Source organism: Salvelinus alpinus, chromosome 34 (genome assembly GCF_045679555.1).
Source record: "Salvelinus alpinus chromosome 34, SLU_Salpinus.1, whole genome shotgun sequence".
In the NCBI taxonomy this organism is placed as follows: Eukaryota; Metazoa; Chordata; class Actinopteri; order Salmoniformes; family Salmonidae; genus Salvelinus; species Salvelinus alpinus.
Genome location: NC_092119.1, coordinates 13346171 through 13373377, shown reverse-complemented (window position 1 = coordinate 13373377; position 27207 = coordinate 13346171). Strand labels below are relative to the sequence as shown.

The 27207-nt window shown below is 44.7% G+C and overlaps 1 protein-coding gene across 1 annotated transcript in view; it reads left to right on the top strand.

Moving 5' to 3' along the window:
• Positions 1–27207, top strand: part of fut8a (fucosyltransferase 8a (alpha (1,6) fucosyltransferase)) — a 184203-nt gene that overhangs the window by 75768 nt on the left and 81228 nt on the right. Inside the window, exon 2 of the mRNA XM_071382212.1 lies at positions 4194–4248. The gene's annotated coding sequence lies outside the window, so the exon portion shown is untranslated. The remainder of the gene's footprint in view (positions 1–4193; positions 4249–27207) is intronic.

Here is a 27207-nt window from a genome sequence, read left to right as displayed (position 1 = left end):
CCAGAGTTACTGAGGATTTGTCGCAATGTTCTGATTCCAGTATGACTTGGACTTCCTATTCTGAATTTCTCAAATATTAAAGTAGTACCACACTGTTTGATGACAACGTTGTTGGCTGGTGAATCACACTATAAAGGAAGTAATCCCACATGCCTCACACACAACAGTAGCTTGGTAAGCGTAAGCCCTTTATTGACTGCAATACAACACAATCAATCAATGTTCAACTAGGGTATTTGATTTATACAGTACAGTATAGTGTATTGTATAATAAAGCAAACAGACGTAACCTCAGTATAGCCTAACTGTAGGATAATTAATGAATAGCCCACAGCTGTAATAGCCTGCTATCGTACACACACACACACACACACACACACACACACACACACACACACACACACACACACACACACACACACACACACACACACACACACACACACACACACACATTGAAAGGCTTAGTTTCTTTGATGTGGATTAGTGCGCTAATAGAAAGGTCTATTGTGGCTACAGGAGGACTAGTAAGTGGTAGACCTGGCAGCATGTCTCAGAACGTTGGCCTGTAGAAATACATGGATATAGAGAGGCTGGGAGCAAAGACTAGGGATGCCCTTAGAAGAGAAGCCTATCTATGCTGCTATACGTCTAGGATGGATTTCCAAAATTCAGACTACAAATGTGGGATCTTAATTTGAGCCAGTTTGCTACAGCAGGACAATAATCCTGCAGCAACAGGAAATGTGAATTATTGTGTGTATTATAATGAATGGATATTTTTGTAGTGGTTGATATATTTTTTGTTAGAGAAAATCAAGTCTGACATTTCAAAGTGGAAATTACAAACAGTAGAAGCCTTTTTAAAACTCCTGCGGTGCAGGAAAATTCTCAGCAACTAAACTGACCAAATTAAGATCCTACAGCTGTAAACCTTTTCCTAGACTAAAAAACACTTTCAATTTAGATACCTGCCTCTAATCTAGAGGTAGTGATGAAACCAATTCATTACCCTGAATGTACATTTAAGCGATGCGTTGATTGTTGCATTTCTCAGGGAAGTCCACGGGTCGATTGGTTATCTATCTGTTTCACAGGAGGTTGGTCTCACCTTAAGTACCACTAACAGGCTTGTGGTAATGGAGCGGAATAAGTGGAATGGTATCAGATACATCAGACTCATGGTTTCCATGTGTTTGATGCCATTCCATTTGCTCTGTTCCATTATTATGAGCTGTCCTCCCCTCAGCAGCCTCCTGTGATCTGCTTTCTATCCTGAGGTTGGATTGGTTGCCTGTACAACGTTATGGTCTCAGAAGCCAGGATAATTAGGATTGATTTCTGAGACAGCTACATTTCTACAGCCTCCCTTCCAGCTAAAGCTCTCTGTTGAAGTATTGAAACCAGCTGCTGCCGAGGTGTGTTGTGTTTATTTGTTTTATATGAGGCTCTTTTAATAAACAAAGACACACCTCTGGTCTCTCTCCTTCACCTCTCAATTTGTGTTGTTGTGCTTGGGGGGTGTGTGTGTGAGTGTGTGTGTGTGTGTGTGTGTGTGTGTGTGTGTGTGTGTGTGTGTGTGTGTGTGTGTGTGTGTGTGTGTGTGTGTGTGTGTGTGTGTGTGTGTGTGTGTGTGTGTGTGTGTGTGTGTGTGTGTGTGTGTGTGTCTCAACTCCCTAACCCAATTCCCTTGGACCTCAATGAGCCTGCATTATAGATTCCTTTGTTTTTCTAGGTAAGGCACGGAATTATACGGTAGCGCTCGCTGCTCTGGGGGAAATTAGAGTTGTGATAGCAGAAGATTGTGGGAGCAATTTGTTTTTAGAAGCTTGCATGTTTTTCAGGGGAAAAGCCGTGTTGAAAAGAAAATGTGCAATTATTGATCGGCAAAGTCATTTAGAGTGGTGTGGTTTAGATAGGAAGCATTACATGTAAACTTAGAACCATTTTCCTGATAATGGAAGTTGAAATGAATCTCTGCGACTAGATCCACCAGCCAAGGTCATTTCAGAGCAGCCTACTGCGGCATTCCTTGGTTGCTCGAACTGTGTGTGTGTGTGTGTGTGTGTTTTGCATTCTTTGTTTGCCTGCCTGTGATTGTGTGGGTGGGCCTTTGTGAGTGTGAGGGTGTGTGCTTGTGGGCCTATGTGTGTGTGTGTTTCTTCATACATGCGTGTGTACGTGTATGTGCATGTGTGCGTTTGAGCGTGTGTGTGTGTGCATCATTCATTGGGGATAGAGTCTTGCTTAATGGGCTCCAATTACATCTGATGCTTCCATCCATCCTGGCCCTGGCCCTGTCGCCACGGCAGCAGGAGAGTGTGGGTGTCACTGCTCTAAGCCGTCACCATGGATTATGGGATGGATGTGCAGTCAGGGAGGGTCTGAAGCTGAATACACACACACATGCACGCAAAGGGTGGCTACTTTGAAGAATCTATAATATAAAATATATTTAGATTTGTTTAACACTTTTTTGGTTACTACGTGATTCCATATGTGTAATTTAATACTTTTGGTGTCGTCACTTCTGCAATATAGAAGATAGTAAAAATAAAGAAAGGCCTTTGAATGAGTAGGTGTGTCCAAACCTTTGACTGGTACTCTATATTATTTAGTATATGTAAAGACAAGATTACATTGAGAATAGTCTGATGGGTGAGAATATTGTCACTTGTGAATGATGCCCAGTGTGTGCAGTCTAAGGCAAGAAAAAGTGCATGCCTTTTCTTTTCCCAATCATAGTCACATGTATCATGTAGCCTAGCCCATAGGCCTATATGTTTTGATCAGGTGGGATAATAACTCCAATTGTAGCCCATAGGCCTATATGTTTTGATCAGGTGGTATAATAACTCTAAATGTAGCCCATAGGCCTATATGTTTTGATCAGGTGGTATAATAACTCTAAATGTATCCTATAGGCCTATATGTTTTGATCAGGTGGTATAATAACTCTAAATGTAGCCTATAGGCCTTGGACCCCTGGAACACAGTTAGAGAGCACATCTACTACAGAGCCTAGTGAAACACGTTCTATTTAGAAGAGGATCCCGGCTTTATCCTGCTGCTGGATTTATTGCTGAATGCGTCTCAATATTAGGACGGTGTTCCTTATGTTTTGTACACTCAGTGTATATTTTTATTTTTTATTTTACCTTTATTTAACTAGGCAAGTCAGTTAAGAACTAATTTTCAATGACGGCCTAGGAACAGTGGGTTAACTGCCTTGTTCAGGGGCGGAACAACAGATTTTTACCTCGGCAGGTTATATGTAAGACTAGATTAAATTGAGAATAGTCTGATGAGTGAGAATATTATCAAGTGCTTTCAAATAGTGAATGAGAGACTGAAGAAGTGTGTGCAGCCTGTGCAAGAAACAGAACAGAGCTCATGCCTTTCATGCAACATTTTTCAAATCATCGTTAGAGTCGCATCATACAGCCTTAGAATGTAACAAAAATCTAAACATATAGCCTGACGTTTTTATCACAACTAAAGTTGAATAAATAACTCTAAATGAAGCATGTAGAAAAGGACCTGTTTGTTTGTCAACCGCTCAACACAGAATAGCCGCATGTGCTCTACCTCGGAAATCATTTGGAGAAAATATAATTTTTATTTTATTCAGCTATGTTCAATTGTGTTCTTCTTAATATAAAATAATAAACAAATAATGCCAACGGAATTATGAGCAAATCTTATCTGCTTAATGAACTAGTGTAGCCCACAGCCATATGGCATAGCCAGATCAGGGCCTAACATAAGTCATAACATGTTTCTTTAGACCTGTCTAAAATTAATAATGGATTTATTGTGATGGTTATAGGTTATATTAAATGGATTTATTTGTTTTTTTAAATGTAGATGTTCCAAAGGTGTGCATCAGGGGCTGGTAGGCTGTGTGGAAGCCAGGAGATGCTAAACGTGTTTATGTTAATTAATGGTCAATTACCGTGAGACTGGCAGTTATTTGCATGATAATCACTGACTGACAAAATTTCATGACCGCCACAGCCCTACCTAACACACACACACACTCGCACACACGCGCACACACACACTCACTCTCCTGGCTTGATAAATAACCTTGAAGGAAATGACAAATGACTCAAGTCTTAAATCCTTGTTCTCGCTGACTAAATCATGGTGGGTAATATCGTTTTCTTTCCTCATTTTTTTTTTTTTTACAGGAAGAAGTTTTTCTCTGAAGTCCCAAGTGAGGATTCTCTGAGGCTTCTAAAAAAGGTAAGCTCCTTTAGGATGGATACTTTCAGGGTATGGGATGGTTGGACTAAGACGGATGTTTGATAAGAAGTTAAAGGACAGATCATAATTTGGGCCAGTGGAGGCTTCTGAGGGGAGGACGGCTCATAATAATGGCTGGAACGGATTGAATGGAATGGCATCAAACTATGTGTTGGATGTATTTGATACCATTCCACTCATTCCGCTCCAGCCGTTACCACGAGCCCGTCCTCCCCAATTAAGGTGCCACCAACCTCCTGTGACAAACTTTATGGTTGTTTCTAAACTTCCTGTGTGTGCTGGTGACCATGTACATCTGGGTTTTCTTATGGGGCTGTAGAACTCAGCTGCACAGTAGTTTATACATTTGTATATTGAGCAGGCTTGGATGGGCGGAACTGAGATAAACTGGGGTGAACTGAACTGAATGTAGCCGGGCTGGGCAGAACTCACCTTTGCTGTCACTGCTGTGTTGTCCTGTCCTGACCAGTATTACTTTAGTTTAGGTAGTCCCCTCACTAATGAGCAGCATTGCTGTGACCACAAGGAAGGAAGGAAGGAGGGAGGGAGGGAGGGAGGGAGGGAGGGAGGGAGACAGACAGACAGACAGACAGACAGACAGACAGACAGACAGACAGACAGACAGACAGACAGACAGACAGACAGACAGACAGACAGACAGACAGACAGACAGACAGACAGACAGAGAGCCTTGCAGCATCACTCCTAGCCAGTCAGAAAGAGAAACAGACTATTGTACCAAGTTAAGCAGAACGATTTAGAAAGAGAAACAGACAGCAGCCTAAATGCAGCTCATCTTTCAGGCATCTTTCACTGAGCCAACTGGAGAATGACTGCAGCAGCAGCAACAACACTCACGCCCTGTCCCCATAGACACACCATTATATCAACACGCCTCATCCCCGTCCCCATAGACACACCATTATATCAACACGCCTCATCCCCGTCCCCATAGACACACCATTATATCAACACGCCTCATCCCCGTCCCCATAGACACACCATTATATCAACACGCCTCATCCCCGTCCCCATAGACACACCATTATAACAACACACACCATCCCCGTCCCCATAGACACACCATTATATCAACACTCACACACCATCCCCGTCCCCATAGACACACCATTATAACAACACACACCATCCCCGTCCCCATAGACACACCATTATATCAACACACCACATCCCCGTCCCCATAGACACACCATTATATCAACACGCCTCATCCCCGTCCCCATAGACACACCATTATATCAACACACCACATCCCCGTCCCCATAGACACACCATTATATCAACACGCCTCATCCCCGTCCCCATAGACACACCATTATATCAACACACCCCATCCCCGTCCCCATAGACACACCATTATAACAACACACACCATCCCCGTCCCCATAGACACACCATTATAACAACACACACCATCCCCGTCCCCATAGACACACCATTATATCAACACACCACATCCCCGTCCCCATTAACATATCAATATACCAACACACCCCATCCCCGTCCCCATAGACACACCATTATATCAACACTCACGCCCCATCCCTGTCCCCATAGACACACCATTATATCAACACTCACACCCCATCCCCGTCCCCATAGACACACCATTATAACAACACACCACATCCCCGTCCCCATAGACACACCATTATATCAACACTCACCATCCCCGTCCCCATAGACACACCATTATATCAACACACCCCATCCCCGTCCCCATTAACATACCAATATATCAACACACCCCATCCCTGTCCCCATAGACACACCATTATAACAACACTCACACACCATCCCCGTCCCCATAGACACACCATTATAACAACACACACCATCCTCGTCCCCATAGACACACCATTATAACAACACTCACACACCATCCCCGTCCCCATAGACACACCATTATAACAACACACACCATCCTCGTCCCCATAGACACACCATTATATCAACACACCACATCCCCGTCCCCATAGACACACCATTATATCAACACACCCCATCCCCGTCCCCATAGACACACCATTATATCAACACACCACATCCCTGTCCCCATAGACACACCATTATATCAACACACCACATCCCCGTCCCCATAGACACACCATTATATCAACACACCACATCCCTGTCCCCATAGACACACCATTATAACAACACTCACACCCCATCCCCGTCCCCATAGACACACCATTATATCAACACACCACATCCCCGTCCCCATAGACACACCATTATATCAACACTCACACCCCATCCCCGTCCCCATAGACACACCATTATAACAACACTCACACCCCATCCCCGTCCCCATAGACACACCATTATAACAACACTCACACCCCATCCCCGTCCCCATAGACACATCATTATATCAACACACCACATCCCCGTCCCCATAGACACACCATTATAACAACACACCCCATCCCCGTCCCCATAGACACACCATTATAACAACACACACCATCCCCGTCCCCATAGACACACCATTATATCAACACTCACACACCATCCCCGTCCCCATAGACACACCATTATAACAACACACACCATCCCCGTCCCCATAGACACACCATTATATCAACACACCACATCCCCGTCCCCATAGACACACCATTATAACAACACACACCATCCCCGTCCCCATAGACACACCATTATATCAACACTCACACCCCATCCCCGTCCCCATAGACACACCATTATAACAACACACACCATCCCCGTCCCCATAGACACACCATTATAACAACACACACCATCCCCGTCCCCATAGACACACCATTATAACAACACACACCATCCCCGTCCCCATAGACACACCATTATATCAACACTCACACCCCATCCCCGTCCCCATAGACACACCATTATAACAACACTCACACCCCATCCCCATAGACACACCATTATAACAACACACACCATCCCCGTCCCCATAGACACACCATTATAACAACACACACCATCCCCGTCCCCATAGACACACCATTATAACAACACACACCATCCCTGTCCCCATAGACACACCATTATAACAACACTCACACCCCATCCCCGTCCCCATAGACACACCATTATAACAACACACACCATCCTCGTCCCCATAGACACACCATTATAACAACACACACCATCCTCGTCCCCATAGACACACCATTATAACAACACTCACCATCCTCGCATAGACACACCATTATAACAACACTCACACCCCATCCCCGTCCCCATAGACACACCATTATAACAACACTCACACACCATCCCTGTCCCCATAGACACACCATTGTAATAAAACTCACACACCATCCCTGTCCCCATAGACACACCATTGTAATAAAACTCACACCCCATCCCCGTCCCCATAGACACACCATTATAACAACACACACACACCATCCCCGTCCCCATAGACACACCATTGTAATAAAACTCACACCCCATCCCCGTCCCCATATACACACCATTATAACAACACTCACACCCCATCCCCGTCCCCATAGACACACCATTGTAAAAAAACTCACACCCCATCCCTGTCCCCATAGACACACCATTAGAACAACACACACACCATCCCTGTCCCCATAGACACACCATTATAACAGCACACACACCCAATCCCCGTCCCCATAGACACACCATTATAACAACACACACCGACCCTGTACACACACCATTACTACAACATCATGTGTTGAGATGCAGTTGCCATCTCCGTCCTCAAGCTTGTCCCTGTCCTCTACCCAAAGTCACCCAGGGTTAGGAGGGATTATTCAGACCCAGTACATTAGTAGGGCGTTTGGGGGGAGAGGGTAGGACATTATTACGACATAACCTTTACACAAATCTTTCCACAAATTACAGGGTGTTCTGTGTCACATTACACAAATTATTGAACCACATATTGAATGACAAAGTTTGTACAATCAGCCACAAAAAAAATGTGTGTGTGGGTGCTGAGAGTAGGGAATAAAGGTCTGTGTGTAGGTGCTGAGAGTAGGGAATAAAAGGTCTGTGTGTAGGTGCTGAGAGTAGGGAATAAAAGGTCTGTGTGTAGGTGCTGAGAGTAGGGAATAAAAGGTCTGTGTGTAGGTGCTGAGAGTAGGGAATAAAAGGTCTGTGTGTAGGTGCTGAGAGTAGGGAATAAAAGGTCTGTGTGTGGGTGCTGAGAGTAGGGAATAAAAGGTCTGTGTGTAGGGAATAAAGGGTCTGTGTGTAGGTGCTGAGAGTAGGGAATAAAGGGTCTGTGTGTAGGTGCTGAGAGTAGGGAATAAAGGGTCTGTGTGTAGGTGCTGAGAGTAGGGAATAAAGGGTCTGTGTGTAGGTGCTGAGAGTAGGGAATAAAAGGTCTGTGTGTAGGTGCTGAGAGTAGGGAATAAAGGGTCTGTGTGTAGGTGCTGAGAGTAGGGAATAAAGGGTCTGTGTGTAGGTGCTGAGAGTAGGGAATAAAGGGTCTGTGTGTAGGTGCTGAGAGTAGGGAATAAAGGGTCTGTGTGTAGGTGCTGAGAGTAGGGAATAAAAGGTCTGTGTGTAGGTGCTGAGAGTAGGGAATAAAGGGTCTGTGTGTAGGTGCTGAGAGTAGGGAATAAAAGGTCTGTGTGTAGGTGCTGAGAGTAGGGAATAAAGGTCTGTGTGTGGGTGCTGAGAGTAGGGAATAAAAGGTCTGTGTGTAGGTGCTGAGAGTAGGGAATAAAAGGTCTGTGTGTAGGTGCTGAGAGTAGGGAATAAAAGGTCTGTGTGTGGGTGCTGAGAGTAGGGAATAAAAGGTCTGTGTGTAGGTGCTGAGAGTAGGGAATAAAGGGTCTGTGTGTAGGTGCTGAGAGTAGGGAATAAAGGGTCTGTGTGTAGGTGCTGAGAGTAGGGAATAAAGGGTCTGTGTGTAGGTGCTGAGAGTAGGGAATAAAAGGTCTGTGTGTAGGTGCTGAGAGTAGGGAATAAAAGGTCTGTGTGTGGGTGCTGAGAGTAGGGAATAAAAGGTCTGTGTGTAGGTGCTGAGAGTAGGGAATAAAAGGTCTGTGGTAGGTCTGGGTAGGTGCTGAGAGTAGGGAATAAAAGGTCTGTGTGTAGGTGCTGAGAGTAGGGAATAAAGGTCTGTGTGTAGGTGCTGAGAGTAGGGAATAAAAGGTCTGTGTGTAGGTGCTGAGAGTAGGGAATAAAAGGTCTGTGTGTGGGTGCTGAGAGTAGGGAATAAAAGGTCTGTGTGTAGGTGCTGAGAGTAGGGAATAAAAGGTCTGTGTGTAGGTGCTGAGAGTAGGGAATAAAGGTCTGTGTGTAGGTGCTGAGAGTAGGGAATAAAAGGTCTGTGTGTAGGTGCTGAGAGTAGGGAATAAAGGGTCTGTGTGTAGGTGCTGAGAGTAGGGAATAAAGGTCTGTGTGTAGGTGCTGAGAGTAGGGAATAAAAGGTCTGTGTGTAGGTGCTGAGAGTAGGGAATAAAAGGTCTGTGTGTAGGTGCTGAGAGTAGGGAATAAACGGTCTGTGTGTAGGTGCTGAGAGTAGGGAATAAAGGTCTGTGTGTAGGTGCTGAGAGTAGGGAATAAAAGGTCTGTGTGTAGGTGCTGAGAGTAGGGAATAAAGGGTCTGTGTGTAGGTGCTGAGAGTAGGGAATAAAGGGTCTGTGTGTAGGTGCTGAGAGTAGGGAATAAAGGGTCTGTGTGTAGGTGCTGAGAGTAGGGAATAAAAGGTCTGTGTGTAGGTGCTGAGAGTAGGGAATAAAGGGTCTGTGTGTAGGTGCTGAGAGTAGGGAATAAAGGGTCTGTGTGTAGGTGCTGAGAGTAGGGAATAAAGGGTCTGTGTGTAGGTGCTGAGAGTAGGGAATAAAGGGTCTGTGTGTAGGTGCTGAGAGTAGGGAATAAACGGTCTGTGTGTAGGTGCTGAGAGTAGGGAATAAAAGGTCTGTGTGTAGGTGCTGAGAGTAGGGAATAAAGGTCTGTGTGTAGGTGCTGAGAGTAGGGAATAAAGGTCTGTGTGTAGGTGCTGAGAGTAGGGAATAAAGGGTTTGTGTGTAGGTGCTGAGAGTAGGGAATAAAAGGTCTGTGTGTAGGTGCTGAGAGTAGGGAATAAAGGGTCTGTGTGTAGGTGCTGAGAGTAGGGAATAAAGGTCTGTGTGTAGGTGCTGAGAGTAGGGAATAAAAGGTCTGTGTGTAGGTGCTGAGAGTAGGGAATAAAAGGTCTGAGAGTAGGGAATAAAGGGTCTGTGTGTAGGTGCTGAGAGTAGGGAATAAAGGGTCTGTGTGTAGGTGCTGAGAGTAGGGAATAAAAGGTCTGTGTGTAGGTGCTGAGAGTAGGGAATAAAAGGTCTGTGTGTAGGTGCTGAGAGTAGGGAATAAAGGGTCTGTGTGTAGGTGCTGAGAGTAGGGAATAAAGGGTCTGTGTGTAGGTGCTGAGAGTAGGGAATAAAAGGTCTGTGTGTAGGTGCTGAGAGTAGGGAATAAAAGGTCTGTGTGTAGGTGCTGAGAGTAGGGAATAAAAGGTCTGTGTGTAGGTGCTGAGAGTAGGGAATAAAGGGTCTGTGTGTAGGTGCTGAGAGTAGGGAATAAAGGGTCTGTGTGTAGGTGCTGAGAGTAGGGAATAAAAGGTCTGTGTGTAGGTGCTGAGAGTAGGGAATAAAGGGTCTGTGTGTAGGTGCTGAGAGTAGGGAATAAAAGGTCTGAGAGTAGGGAATAAAGGGTCTGTGTGTAGGTGCTGAGAGTAGGGAATAAAAGGTCTGTGTGTAGGTGCTGAGAGTAGGGAATAAAAGGTCTGTGTGTAGGTGCTGAGAGTAGGGAATAAAAGGTCTGTGTGTAGGTGCTGAGAGTAGGGAATAAAAGGTCTGTGTGTAGGTGCTGAGAGTAGGGAATAAAAGGTCTGTGTGTAGGTGCTGAGAGTAGGGAATAAAAGGTCTGTGTGTAGGTGCTGAGAGTAGGGAATAAAAGGTCTGTGTGTAGGTGCTGAGAGTAGGGAATAAAAGGTCTGTGTGTAGGTGCTGAGTAGTAGGGAATAAAAGGTCTGTGTGTAGGTGCTGAGAGTAGGGAATAAAAGGTCTGTGTGTAGGTGCTGAGAGTAGGGAATAAAAGGTCTGTGTGTAGGTGCTGATAGTAGGGAATAAAAGGTCTGTGTGTAGGTGCTGAGAGTAGGGAATAAAGGGTCTGTGTGTAGGTGAGATTCTCAGAGGGAGGTGAGAGTGAAGAACACTTGGCTCTTAAACATAGGTTTACTGGAGGAAAGCAGATGGTGTGTGTGTGTGTGTGTGTGTGTGTGTGTGTGTGTGTGTGTGTGTGTGTGTGTGTGTGTGTGTGTGTGTGTGTGTGTGTGTGTGTGTGTGTGTGTGTGTGTGTGTGTGTGTGTGTGTGTGTGTGTGTGTGTGTGTGTGTGTGTGTGTGTGTGTGTGTGTGTGTGTGTGTGTGTGTGTGTGTGTGTGTGTGTGTGTGTGTGTGTGTGTGTGTGTGTGTGTGTGTGTGACACGTAGTGTCTTTTCCCTCAGCAGTACTAACTCTCTTGTAATACTTCATCAACTTTGAAAAAATAGTGACATTTATACATGATAACATGTATAAATGCTAGCACATGCTAGCACATGTTTACAGCGTTTTCAATACCAGAGAGGTAGATTAGAACATGTTTCATGTGCTAGCCAACAAGCGAAGGATCCAAACAGTTGTCCAAACAGTTGGAGAGAACATCATGAGATAAACAGTTTGTCTCTGGTTGAAATAAAATGAATCAGCCTTTTCTGACTGGAAGTATGTGGACATTCGTATCAGTACAAGTTCATGGAATTTTTCAGTTGGAAAATCTCACAGCTTTGATCTGAGGCACAATTTAACCTCTACAGGATCAGTGTCTGCCCCGCGGGACAGTTGAGCTAACGTAGGCTAATGTGATTAGCATGAGGTTGTAAGTAACAAGAACATTTCCCAGGACATAGACATATCTGATATGGGCAGAAATCTTAAATTCTTGGTCATCTAACTGGAATTTACAGTAGCTATTACAGTGAAATAATACCATGCTATTGTTTGAGGAGAGTGCACAGTTATGAACTTGAAAATGTATCAATAAACCAATTAGGCACATTTGGGCAGACTTTATACAACATTTTGAACAGAAATGCAATGGTTCATTGGATCTGTTTAAAACTTTTCACATACACTGGTGCAATCTAGTGGACAAAATCGGGAATTGTGCCTAACCTGGAATAGTACATTGTGACCTTTCTCTTGCATTTCAAAGATGATGAAAAAAAATTCATGTTTTTTTCTTTGTATTATCTTTATCCAGATCTAATGTGTTATATTCTCTTACATTAAATTCAGAATACCACAAACTTCAAAGTGTTTCATTTCAAATGGTATCAAGAATATGCATATCCTTGCTTCAGGTCCTGAGCTACAGGCAGTTAGATTTGGGTATGTCATTTTAGGCGAAAATTTAAAAAAAGGGTCCGATACTTAAGTGGTTTTAAGAAACTAAACTGTCTGAATTGAAACTGTTTTCTAAACACTGTGACTGACAAGTTTTTTCATTGTACACTCTCTCTCTCTCTCTCTCTCTCTCTCTCTCTCTCTCTCTCTCTCTCTCTCTCTCTCTCTCTCTCTCTCTCTCTCTCTCTCTCTCTCTCTCTCTCTCTCTCTCTCTCGGTTTAGGATTCCTAGTATTTATTTATTGATCTTAATCCTCTAGATGTAGCTCTGAGAAATGTGTATGTTAGCAACATTGTGGTGTGGACAGTGTTGCTAGGCAACGTCTCTCAGCTGTGTACAACACGGGGAGTCCACAGATGAAAAAGCATCTGGTTTAGTGAGTCTGAACACACACACAGACACAGACACACACACACGAGGGGTTTCCGTACTGACAAATGCAGATGCGACAAACCTGCCAGCAGGTTGTAGAATATTAGACCGCCTGCTAGCTGTGAGTCGGTTGTCATCAATGTTCCCTCTAAGCTGAGCGCGGGCGTGCAGCTCCCCCGGGACTGACATGCAGAAGAAATATCAGCATGCGCAGAGAAGCACGAGATTGAACTTCATGCAACTTCCTAGAGTTTTCCCCATTAGTTAACACTGTCAACGTTTCCCTCTACAGTGGGAATTGTGATCGAATCAAGGCAATATTCAAGCCACTTTCAATGCAACATACCAAAACAAAAACTATGCATGAGATTTTGTTGTAAGCAGAATGCATGGGAGTAGGATTCTATTACATTGACAGGCACGACTTAAGCCTGTACTCTACACAGACCGGTGCGGTCATAACCAATCAGAGCTGCAGTAGGCCTATATGCGATTATAAACTGGGTGGTTCGATCCCTGAATGCTGATTGGCTGACAACAGTGGTATATCACACTGTATATGCTCTAATTACGTTGGTAACCAGTTTATAATAGCAATAAGGCACCTCGGGGGTTTGTGGTATATGGCTAATATACCACAGCTGAGGGCTGGATCCAGGTCCTGCCTAAGAACAGCTCGTAGCAGTGGTATATTGGCCATATACCACACCCCTCGTGCCATATATGGATCTGTGCCATTCACTTTCAACTGGACTGTTTTTACAGCATGAGTGGTTGTGAGTAGATGCGTTTGTTTTGAGTTCAAAGTGAGATGTAGCGACGTGTACACATTTGTTCATATCCTTTGCTAGTTAGTGAGTTGTTAGCCTAGTTATAGATAACGTGTAGTCAGCAATGGGGGAGTGATTCCTTCTTACAAGAACACAAAACGTGTGCATTTCTATCTTTGAAAGCGAGTCTTGCAAAGAGTTTTTTTTATGTCTTAAAGGGGCAGTGTTGTATTTTGAGACAGGTTTGAATAACTTAAGTAGCCAATAGGCAGAGCGTAGCATGATTTTATGATTCTCTGTAATAATGTATGGGAATAATAATGCATTTAATTTTGTAAAGTGGTTTCTTGCATCAAACAACACAACAACATTTTCAGTCACCTCCTTGTCTGAAGGACAAGTAGATAAACAGGTTAATGTTTTTTCAAAAGTCTCATGGAATGTAGGGGCAGCAGCTAGCCTAGTGGTTAGAGCGTTGGGCCAGTAACTGAAAGGTTGCTAGATTGAATCCCTGAGCTAACAGGGTAAGAATCTGTCGTTCTGCCCCTGAACAAGGCAGTTAACCCACTGTTCCTAGGCCATCATTGTAAATACGAATTTGTTTATAACTGACTTGCCGAGTTAAATATGTAGGCCTACATTGAACACCGCACATTGGCTGCTTCTGTAGGCTGAATGATAGAACAGCTGTTAAAATGTTATGGAATGCATTTTCTCTTTTTTTTAATGGTAGCCACAGTAGCGTACTTTACCACTGTTAAAACTAACTTAAAGTGGGTACAGCCTCAGTGTTCACAGTAAACGTGCACCGGAAGTTGCACAATATTTTCACAACTCTCAAGTTTGCGCTCAATGGCCTCGTCCTCTAACTGATGATTGAAGACACGTCCACAGCACCAGAACTGCATTGAGTAAACATTTCTGGAGGTCCATGGATGGTCAGCTAAATGTATTGTTGTTAGGATCACCTCTCTCACTCTCTCGCTCTATATCTCTCTTTTTTTTATGAGAATTTTCCTGCACAGCAGGAAATGCTCACTTTTAGTATATTCCAGGTTTGAAAAGGCTTCTAAAGTGTGTATTTTCCACTTCAACATTTTAGACTTGATTTGCCCTAACATAAAATGTATCAACCCCTACAAGACATGTCCATTGATTATAATCCACATAATAATTCACATTTCCTGTTGCTGCAGGATTTCCTGCAGTTGCAAACTGGCTCAAATGAAGATCCTACATCTGTACCATTCTATGTTCTCTATCATGTGTCTTCAAGACTAGCTCTATGCTATTTCTCCATCTTTCTAAACACGTGTCTACAGTCTTCACGCCAACATCTTCTCTATCATGTTGAGTCTGACTAATTGTATAGAATTCATCCCCATATAGTATGCCCTTAGCTACCAGAATGATATGTTGTGTATGGCTGACTGATTAAACAGTTTGAAATGTTTTGTATGGCTGACTGATTAAACAGTATAATATGCCGTGTATGGCTGACTGATTAAACAGTATGATATGCCGTGTATGGCTGACTGATTAAACAGTATGATATGCCGTGTATGGCTGACTGATTAAACAGTATGATATGCCGTGTATGGCTGACTGATTAAACAGTATGATATGCCGTGTATGACTGACTGATTAAACAGTATGATATGAAGAAATGGCAGCAGTTTTACGGGCGCCCAACCAATTGTGCTATTATGTGTTTTTTTCGCGTTATTTGTAACTTATTTTGTACATAATGTTTCTGCAACCGTATCTTACGGCAAAAAAAGAGCTTCTGGATATCAGGACAGCAATCACTCACCTCGGATTAGAATAAGATTTTTTCTTCAACAAGCAAGACGCACAGGACATTCTCCAAACACCCGACAGGGCCAACATCCCCATTATTTGCAAGAGGAAGAAATGCAGGTACAGGGGACACAGAGCGGGGTGCCTGGTCAGGACCCGCAGAAGGCGAGTGGGAAAGCTGCCGTTACCGGCAATACTACTCACCAACGTGCAATCATTGGACAATAAATTAGACGAGGTACGATCACGAATATCCTACCAACGGGACATCAAAAACTGTAATATCCTATGTTTCACAGAATCGTGGCTGAATGATGACATGGATATTCAGCTAGCGGGATATACAATGCACCGGCAAGATAGAACAGCACACTCCGGTAAGACGAGGGGGTGCGGCCTGTGCATATTTGTAAACAGCAGCCGGTGCACGAAATCTGAGGAAGTCTCTAGATTTTGCTCGCCTGAAGTAGAGTATATTGTGATAAATTGCAGGCCACTACTTGCTTAGAGAGTTTTCAGCTATACTTTTCGTGGCTGTTTATTTACCACCACAGATGCTGGCACTAAGACCGCACTCAGTCAGCTGTATAAGGAAATAAGCAAACAGGAAACCACTCACCCAGGGGTCTAGTGGCCGGAGACTTTAATGCAGTTCTACCAAATTTCTATCAACATGTTAAATGTGCAACCAGAGGGAAACAAATTCTAGATCACCTGTACTCCACACACAGAGACACGTACAAAGCTCTCCCTCGCCCTCCATTTGGTAAATCCGACCACAACTCTATCCTCCTGATTCCTGCTTACAAGCAAAAATTAAAGCAGGAAGCACCAGTGACTCGGTCTATAAAAAAGTGGTCAGATGAGGCAGATGCTAAACTACAGGACTGTTTTGCTAGCACAGACTGGAACATGTTCCGGGATTCTTCCAATGGCATTGAGGAGTACACCACATCAGTCACTGGCTTTATCAATAAGTGCATCGAGACGTCGTCCCCACAGTGACTGTACGTACAGTGAGGGAAAAAAGTATTTGATCCCCTGCTGATTTTGTACGTTTGCCCACTGACAAAGAAATGATCAGTCTATAATTTTAATGGTAGGTTTATTTGAACAGTGAGAGACAGAATAACAACAAAAATATCCAGAAAAACGCATGTCAAAAATGTTATAAATTGATTTGCATTTTAATGAGGGAAATAAGTATTTGACCCCCTCTCAATCAGAAAGATTTCTGGCTCCCAGGTGTCTTTCATACAGGTAACGAGCTGAGATTAGGAGCACACTCTTAAAGGGAGTGCTCCTAATCTCAGTTTCTTACCTGTATAAAAGACACCTGTCCACAGAAGCAATCAATCAATCAGATTCCAAACTCTCCACCATGGCCAAGACCAAAGAGCTCTCCAAGGATGTCAGGGACAAGATTGTAGATCTACACAAGGCTGGAATGGGCTACAAGACCATTGCCAAGCAGCTTGGTGAGAAGGTGACAACAGTTGGTGCGATTATTCGCAAATGGAAGAAACACAAAAGAACTGTCAATCTCCCTTGGCCTAGGGCTCCATGCAAGATCTCACCTCGTGGAGTTGCAATGATCATGAGAATGGTGAGGAATCAGCCCAGAACTACACAGGAGGATCTTGTCAATGATATCAAGGCAGCTGGGACCATAGTCACCAAGAAAACAATTGGTAACACACTACGCCGTGAAGGACTGAAATCCTGCAGCGCCCGCAAGGTCCCCCTGCTCAAGAAAGCACATATACATGCCCGTCTGAAGTTTGCCAATGAACATCTGAATGATTCAGAGGACAACTGGGTGAACGTGTTGTGGTCAGACGAGACCAAAATGGAGTTCTTTGGCATCAACTCAACTTGTCGTGTTTGGAGGAGGAGGAATGCTGCCTATGACCCCAAGAAACCATCCCCACCGTCAAACATGGAGGTGGAAACATTATGCTTTGGGGGTGTTTTTCTGCTAAGGGGACAGGACAACTTCACCGCATCAAAGGGACGATGGACGGGGCCATGTACCGTCAACTCTTGGGTGAAAACCTCCTTCCCTCAGCCAGGGTATTGAAAATGGGTCGTGGATGGGTATTCCAGCATGACAATGACCCAAAACACACGGCCAAGGCAACAAAGGAGTGGCTCAAGAAAAAGCACATTAAGGTCCTGGAGTGGCCTAGCCAGTCTCCAGACCTTAATCCCATAGAAAATCTGTGGAGGGAGCTGAAGGTTCGAGTTGCCAAACGTCAGCCTCGAAACCTTAATGACTTGAAGAAGATCTGCAAAGAGGAGTGGGACAAAATCCCTCCTGAGATGTGTGCAAACCTGGTGGCCAACTACAAGAAACATCTGACCTCTGTGATTGCCAACAAGGGTTTTGCCACCAAGTACTAAGTCATGTTTTGCAGAGGGGTCAAATACTTATTTCCCTCATTAAAATGCAAATCAATTTATAAAATTTTTGACATGCGTTTTTCTGGATTTTTTTGTTGATATTCTGTCTCTCACTGTTCAAATAAACCTACCATTAAAATTACAGACTGATCATTTCAATGTCAGTGGGCAAACGAACAAAATCAGCAGGGGATCAAATACTTTTTTCCCTCACTGTACATACCCCAACCAGAAGCCATGGATTACAGGCAACATTCGCACTGAGCTAAAGGTCAGAGCTGCCGCTTTCAAAGTGCAGGACTCTAACACGGAAGCTTACAAGAAATCCAGCTATGCCCTGCGACAAACCATCAAACAGGCAAAGCGTATATACATTCATGTACATATGTACATACTACCTCAATTGGCTTGACCAACCAGTGCTCCCGCACATTGGCTAACTGGGCTATCTACATTGTGTCCCACACACCACCCGCCAACCCCTCTTTTACGCTACTGCTACTTTCTGTTCATCATATATGCATAGTCACTTTAACCATATCTACATGTACATACTACCTCAATCAGCTTGACTAACCGGTGTTTGTATGAAGCCTCGCTACTTTTATAGCCTCGCTACTGTATATAGCCTCGCTACTGTTTTTCACTGTCTTTTTACTGTTGTTTTTATTTCTTTAATTACCTATTGTTCACCTAATACCTTTTCTGCACTATTGGTTAGAGCCTGTAATTAAGCATTTCACCGTAATGTCTACACCTGTTTTATCCGGCGCACGTGACAAATAAACTTTGATTTGATATGTCGTGTATGGCTGACTGATTAAACAGTATGATATGTTGTGTATGGCTGACTGATTAAACAGTATGATATGCCGTATATGGCTGACTGATTAAATGCAGTAAGTGGTTGTCAGCATAGCGCCCATATGTTCTGTAACACAACACTGAGTGAGCATCACCATGTACTCCAGCACCTGTAATAACCCAGCGAGAGACCAAGCTGTTCTCTGTTCTCTCCTCTCTGATTTCAGACAGTTGTTTATCAATATAAACCGCCCACAGCTTGCTGTATACAGCCTACCAGCTGCACACACACATTATTTAGCTCAGGATGAGTCTGTAAGGCAGGGCTCTATCCACCTTATTTTTCCTCTGTGGGTGTGTGTGTGTGTGCGCGCGCGCCCGTGTGTGTGTGCACACATGGGGCTGTGGGTTAGGATAGAGACTAGGGACTGTGGCTAGAGTAGGGACGAGGTGCTAGAGCGTGTGTGTGGGGATTAAGGGAATAGGTGAAGGTTTGGCTGTGGTAGAGGGACTCAAGCACCTGGGCTGCAGAGTTAGTTAGTTCCTGCACCTGGGCTGCAGTGTTAGTTAGTTCCTGCACCTGGGCTGCAGAGTTTGTTAGTTCCTGCACCTGGGCTGCAGTGTTAGTTAGTTCCTGCACCTGGGCTGCAGAGTTAGTTAGTTCCTGCACCTGGGCTGCAGAGTTTGTTAGTTCCTGCACCTGGGCTGCAGAGTTAGTTAGTTTCTGCACCTGGGCTGCAGAGTTAGTTAGTTCCTGCACCTGGGCTGCAGAGTTAGTTAGTTCCTGCACCTGGGCTGCAGTGTTAGTTAGTTCCTGCACCTGGGCTGCAGAGTTTGTTAGTTCCTGCACCTGGGCTGCAGAGTCTGTTAGTTCCTGCACCTTAGCTATAGAGTTAGTTAGTTCCTGCACCTGGGCTGCGGAGTTAGTTAGTTCCTGCACCTGGGCTGCAGAGTTAGTTAGCTCCTGTACCTGGGCTGCAGTGTTAGTTAGTTCCTGCACCTGGGCTGCAGTGTTAGTTAGTTCCTGCACCTGGGCTGCAGTGTTAGTTAGTTCCTGCACCTGGGCTGCAGAGTTTGTTAGTTCCTGTACCTGGGCTGCAGTGTTAGTTAGTTCCTGCACCTGGGCTGCAGTGTTAGTTAGTTCCTGCACCTGGGCTGCAGTGTTAGTTAGTTCCTGCACCTGGGCTGCAGAGTTTGTTAGTTCCATTCACCTGAGCTGCAGTTAGTTAGTTCCTGCACCTGGGCTGCATAGTTAGTTAGTTCCTGCACCTGAGCTGTAGAGTTAGTTAGCTCCTGTACCTGGGCTGCAGAGTTAGTTCGTTCCTGCACCTGAGCTGTAGAGTTAGTTAGTTCCTGCACCTGAGCTGCAGAGTTAGTTAGTTCCTGCACCTGAGCTGCATAGTTAGTTAGTTCCTGCACCTGAGCTGTAGAGTTAGTTAGTTCCTGCACCTGAGCTGCAGAGTTAGTTAGTTCCTGCACCTGAGCTGCATAGTTAGTTAGTTCCTGCACCTTGCCTGGGCTGTGGGTAGGGACAAGGGAATAGGGAGAGGATGGACTGTTGTAGGATGGCTAGTATACTGATTTAGCGCCTGTGTGGGACTAGGGAGATGAAGAACACAGGGCTAGCATTAGCTCCTCCGCCTGGACTGCCGATAGGGACTATAGAGTAGACTCTTTATTCTTCAGTATATAGTAAAAGCAATGGACACATGATAATAAATATACACCAAAACAATATATACAGCCCTATGTACACAATAAGTCACCTCTAAACCAGTGTTACAGGCTTTGGTTTTTCTCTCAATTTTGTTTTCAATTTCCAGGTTGGTTCTCTTTGGTTATGGCGTACTGATTGGAATCCTCCTCTTTGGTCACGATGTGTTGCTCCTGTTGTCCTCGTTAGTCAGAAGGTGGCCCAGGGCTTCGGTTGGAAAAAGAGATGGTGGAAGAGCCACACCTCTGTTTAGAGTGTCTGTGTTAGGTTGTCGAACAGAGACTTCATCTTTCTCTTTTCCCTAGTTGGGTTATCCTCACTTTTATTTTCACTCCCTTTCCTTAGTTGGTTCTTTGAGTTAGTCGGTTATCAAATCCAGTGGGTGTCCATGGTGGGGATCTTTTAAGACCCAACTGGAGTTGGCCAGTGCTCAGTAGGCCCCCCATGGATGCATTTCAGTACCTCATTTAAAACCCCACCTGTTCAGGTTTGGGTTGTCAGTGGCTCATTTGTTAGTTCCCTTTTTATGTTGAGGGATTTGTTTTTTGGGGGGGGGGGATAACAAAATGGGGCCAGTGGTGTAAAATAACTAAGTAAAAATACTTTGAAGTATCTACTTTTGTCAGTTTTTGGGCTATATTTACTATTTATATTTTTGACAACTTTTTCTCCACTACATTCCTAAAGAAAATAATATACTTTTTACTCACATATATTTTCCCTGACACCTAAAAGTACTTGTTACAATTCGAAGGCTCAGGCAGGACAGGAATATGATCCAATTCACACACCTATCAATATTACATAATGTCATCCCTACTGACTCTTATCTGGCGGACTCACTAAACACAAATAATGTGTTAGAAAATTATGTCTGAGTGAGTGTATGTAAACTTCTAACCCACTGGGAATGTGCTGAAATAAATAATTCTCTCTAATATTATTCTGACATTTCACATTCTTAAAATAAAGTGGTAATCCTAACTGACCTAAGACAGGGAATTTTTACTTTGATTAAATGTCAGGAATTGTGAAAAACTGAGTTAAAATGTATTTGGCTAAGGTGTATGTAAACTTCTGACTTCAACTGTGTATCCATTCTGCCCTGCCTTTCTAAAATCTTCGAAAGCCAAGTTAACAAACAGATCACCGACCATTTTGAATCCCACTGTACTTTCTCCCCTATGCAATCTGGTTGCCGAGCTGGTCATGGGTGCACCTCAGCCACGCTCAAGGTCCTAAACGATATCATAACCGCCATAGATAAAAGACAGTACTGTGCAGCCGTCTTCATCGACCTGGCCAAGGCTTTCGACTCTGTCAATCATCGCATTCTTATCGGCAGACTCAATAGCCTTGGCTTCTCAAATGACTGCCTCGCCTGGTTCACCAACTACTTCTCAGATAGAGTTTAGTGTGTCAAATCAGCGGGCCTGTTGTCCGGACCTCTGGCAGTCTCTATGGGGGTACCACAGGGTTCAATTCTCGGGCCGACTCTTTTCTCTGTATATATCAATGATGTTGCTCTTGCTGCTGGTGATTCTCTGATCCACCTCTACGCAGACGACACCATTCTGTACACATCTGGCCCGTCTTTGGACACTTTGCTCACAAACCTCCAAACAAGCTTCAATGCCATACAACTCTCCTTCCAAGGCCTCCAACTGCTTTTAAATGCAAGTAAAACTAAGTGAATGCTCTGCAACCGATCACTTTCCGCACCCTCCCGCCCGACTAGCATCACTACTCTGGACGGTTCGTACTTAGAATATGTGGACAGCTACAAATACCTAGGTGTCTGGTTAGACTGTAAATTCTCCTTCCAGACTCACATTAAACATCTCCAATCCAAAATTAAATCTAGAATCGGCTTCCTATTTCGCAAGAAAGCATCCTTCACTCATGCTGCCAAACATACCCTCGTAAAACTGACTATCCTACCGATCCTTGACTTCGGCGATGTCATTTACAAAATAGCCTCCAACACTCTACTCAACAAACTGGATGTAGTCTATCACAGTGCCATCCATTTTGTCACTAAAGCCCCAAATACTTCCCACCACTGCGACCTGTATGCTCTCATTGGCTGGCACTCACTACATATTAATTGTCAAACCCACTGGCTCCAGGTCATCTATAAGTCTATGCTAGGTAAAGCCCCGCCTTATCTCAGCTCACTGGTCACCATAGCAACACCCACCCGTAGCACGTGCTCCAGCAGGTATATTTCACTGGTCACCATAGCAACACCCACCCGTAGCACGTGCTCCAGCAGGTATATTTCACTGGTCACCATAGCAACACCCACCCGTAGCACGTGCTCCAGCAGGTATATTTCACTGGTCACCCCCAAAGCCAACACTTCCTTTGAACTCCTTTCCTTCCAGTTCTCTTCTGCCAATGACTGGAACGAATAGCAAAAATCACTGAAGCTGGAGTCTTATATCTCCCTCTCTAACTTTAAGCATCAGCTGTCAGAGCAGTTTACCGAATACTGTATCTGTACACAGCCAATCTGTAAATAGCACACCCAAATACCTCATCCACATATTGTTACTTATCGTCTTGCTCTTTTGCACCCCAGTATCTCCACTTGCACATCATCATCTGCACATCTATCACTCCAGTATTAATGCTAAATTGTAATTATTTCGCCTCCATGGCCTATTTATTGCCTTACCTCCCTACTCTTCTACGTTTGCACACACTGTACATATATTTTTATATTGTGTTATTGACTGGAAGTTTGTTTATATGTAACTCTGTGTTGTTGTTTTTGTCGCAATGCTTTACTTTGTCTTGACCAGGTCGCAGTTGTAAATGAGAACTTGTTCTCAACTGGCCTACCTGGTTAAATAAAAGTGAAATAAAAAATAAATTTAAAAAAGGGTGGCTACTTTGAAGAATCTCAAATATAAAATATATTTTGATTTGTTTAACAATACGGTCACCACAACAGCCCTAATCATTGGTCAAATCGCCATCATTGAAATACCTGGCCAGAGCGGGAGAAATGTCACCATATGCGCAGCTACGGTATGAGCCACAATGGGGTCCTCCACCGCCATGCCACTCTTGGACCATACAACACTGCCCATCTGCTTAATTTCCCGAACACCTACATGACAAGCTTTTTCAACCAGAGCAGAGAGGGCCAGGTGATCCTGAGCAGAGAGGGCCAGGTGATCCTGATCAGAGAGGGCCAGGTGATCCTGATCAGAGAGGGCCAGGTGATCCTGATCAGAGAGGGCCAGGTGATCCTGATCAGAGAGGGCCAGGTGATCCTGATCAGAGAGGGCCAGGTGATCCTGAGCAGAGAGGGCCAGGTGATCCTGATCAGAGAGGGCCAGGCGATCCTGATCAGAGAGGGCCAGGTGATCCTGATCAGAGAGGGCCAGGTGATCCTGATCAGAGAGGGCCAGGTGATCCTGATCAGCAACCCCATTGAGAAGTTGTTTTCAGCATGGCTATGGAAGGTGTATGATCGCAAACCCGTGAATGTATGGCCCTTCTCCAGTCAATGGAGGAGGCCTGTGGTGACATTCCAGCAGAGTCCTGTCAGGGGTAGATGCATCATGCCAGAAGATATTTCCCCGCTGTCTGGCAAAGGAGAATATCACCTGTGATGTTGATGAAAATCTGTGATCGGGCCAAAACAATAGACATGATTGATTTTGTTTTCGCAATGGAGTATTTGTTTCTTGACTTATGACTTTTCTTTATCTATTCCGTACAATTCATCTAACATAAAGTACAGTAGTACAAGTAGGCCTATTTTTCGTTCTTTGAATATGCTAAATATATTTACTGTATGTTTGCATTTTTACTGTATGTGTGCTTTCAATATTCTGTTTGACATGTATTGAGTCATGTTGAAATACAAAACTAAAATTTTAGCATTTGTGTTCCTTTCTTGTTTGAGTACACAAACAATATACGGTGAAACAACAAAAGTCTTTACACTGAAATAGGTTCTGAAAGTAGCTTTTGGAATATGTCACAATAGTGTGATCTCGGTTATCACTAAGTTAGAGATGTCTGTGGGGTTTGGGGAACTGTTTTGTGTTTTGAGTACCTGAGAGCTAGTTTCAGCAGACGTGTGTTAATAATTGGGAAAAACTAAGGTATCTTTACTTTTACTCAATTATGACAATTGAGTACTTTTTCCACCGCTGGTGGGGGCTTATCTTGAGTCACAGATTTGTTGTAGTAGTTCAAATCACTGACAACCCGTGGAAAGTTAAACTCACAGCGTAAAAAAAAGGCCATGGACTTTGAAGTGCAAGAGTTTGAATAAAAACCCACTTGGCCTCCCGAGTGGCGCAGCAGTCTAAGGCACTGCATTGCAGTGCTAAAGGCGTCACTACAGACCCAGGTTTGATCCCAGGCTGTATCACAACCACCGTTATGGGAGTCCCATAGAGTTGTGCACAATTGGCCCAGCGTCATCCGGGTTAAGGGAGGGTTTGGCCGGGGGGCTTTACTTGGCTCATCGTGCTCAAGCGACTCCTTGTGGCATGCCGGGCGCCTGCAGGCTGACCATGGTCGTCAGTTCTCCGACACGTTGGTACGGCTGGCTTTCAAGTTAAGCGGGTGGGTGTTAAGAAGTGCGGTTTGGCGGGACGCATGACTCGACCTTCGCCTCCCAAGCCCATTGGGGAGTTGCAGCGAAGAGACAAGATCGAGAAAATGCAGTAAAAAACACAAACAGTAAAACTAAAAAACACTTGGGAAGTACTTCTAGACCAATATACCAATTAGTGATGGGGGGGGTTGATAGTTACATAACGGGATATAATTTTTGATGATACAGTATATTGTCTCATTTTGACAATATCGTAATTTTATTTTTGCGCTAGTTGTCTGTACCTGCACCAAAACTTATTTTTGATTAGGGAGCCTTTTTTTTTGCATTTGTATTTCCATGACTGATAAAAACTAATTTTGTTATGGAAAGGTGGCCTTTTATGACAGTGCCACATTGGAAGTCACTGAGCTCTTCATTTACATTTACATTACATTTAAGTCATTTAGCAGACGCTCTTATCCAGAGCGACTTACAAATTGGTGCATTCACCTTATGACATCCAGTGGAACAGCCACTTTACAACAGTGCATCTAAATCTTTTAAGGGGGGGGGGGTCAGAAGGATTACTTTATCCTATCCTAGGTATTCCTTAAAGAGGTGGGGTTTCAGGTGTCTCCGGAAGGTGGTGATTGACTCCGCTGTCCTGGCGTCGTGAGGGAGTTTGTTCCACCATTGGGGGGCCAGAGCAGCGAACAGTTTTGACTGGGCTGAGCGGGAACTGTACTTCCTCAGTGGTAGGGAGGCGAGCAGGCCAGAGGTGGATGAACGCAGTGCCCTTGTTTGGGTGTAGGGCCTGATCAGAGCCTGGAGGTACTGAGGTGCCGTTCCCCTCACAGCTCCGTAGGCAAGCACCATGGTCTTGTAGCGGATGCGAGCTTCAACTGGAAGCCAGTGGAGAGAGCGGAGGAGCGGGGTGACGTGAGAGAACTTGGGAAGGTTGAACACCAGACGGGCTGCGGCGTTCTGGATGAGTTGTAGGGGTTTAATGGCACAGGCAGGGAGCCCAGCCAACAGCGAGTTGCAGTAATCCAGACGGGAGATGACAAGTGCCTGGATTAGGACCTGCGCCGCTTCCTGTGTGAGGCAGGGTCGTACTCTGCGGATGTTGTAGAGCATGAACCTACAGGAACGGGCCACCGCCTTGATGTTAGTTGAGAACGACAGGGTGTTGTCCAGGATCACGCCAAGGTTCTTAGCGCTCTGGGAGGAGGACACAATGGAGTTGTCAACCGTGATGGCGAGATCATGGAACGGGCAGTCCTTCCCCAGGAGGAAGAGCAGCTCCGTCTTGCCGAGGTTCAGCTTGAGGTGGTGATCCGTCATCCACACTGATATGTCTGCCAGACATGCAGAGATGCGATTCGCCACCTGGTCATCAGAAGGGGGAAAGGAGAAGATGAATTGTGTGTCGTCTGCATAGCAATGATAGGAGAGACCATGTGAGGTTATGACAGAGCCAAGTGACTTGGTGTATAGCGAGAATAGGAGAGGGCCTAGAACAGAGCCCTGGGGGACACCAGTGGTGAGAGCACGTGGTGAGGAGACAGATTCTCGCCACGCCACCTGGTAGGAGCGACCTGTCAGGTAGGACGCAATCCAAGCGTGGGCCGCGCCGGAGATGCCCAACTCGGAGAGGGTGGAGAGGAGGATCTGATGGTTCACAGTATCGAAGGCAGCCGATAGGTCTAGAAGGATGAGAGCAGAGGAGAGAGAGTTAGCTTTAGCAGTGCGGAGCGCCTCCGTGATACAGAGAAGAGCAGTCTCAGTTGAATGACTAGTCTTGAAACCTGACTGATTTGGATCAAGAAGGTCATTCTGAGAGAGATAGCAGGAGAGCTGGCCAAGGACGGCACGTTCAAGAGTTTTGGAGAGAAAAGAAAGAAGGGATACTGGTCTGTAGTTGTTGACATCGGAGGGATCGAGTGTAGGTTTTTTCAGAAGGGGTGCAACTCTCGCTCTCTTGAAGACGGAAGGGACGTAGCCAGCGGTCAGGGATGAGTTGATGAGCGAGGTGAGGTAAGGGAGAAGGTCTCCGGAAATGGTCTGGAGAAGAGAGG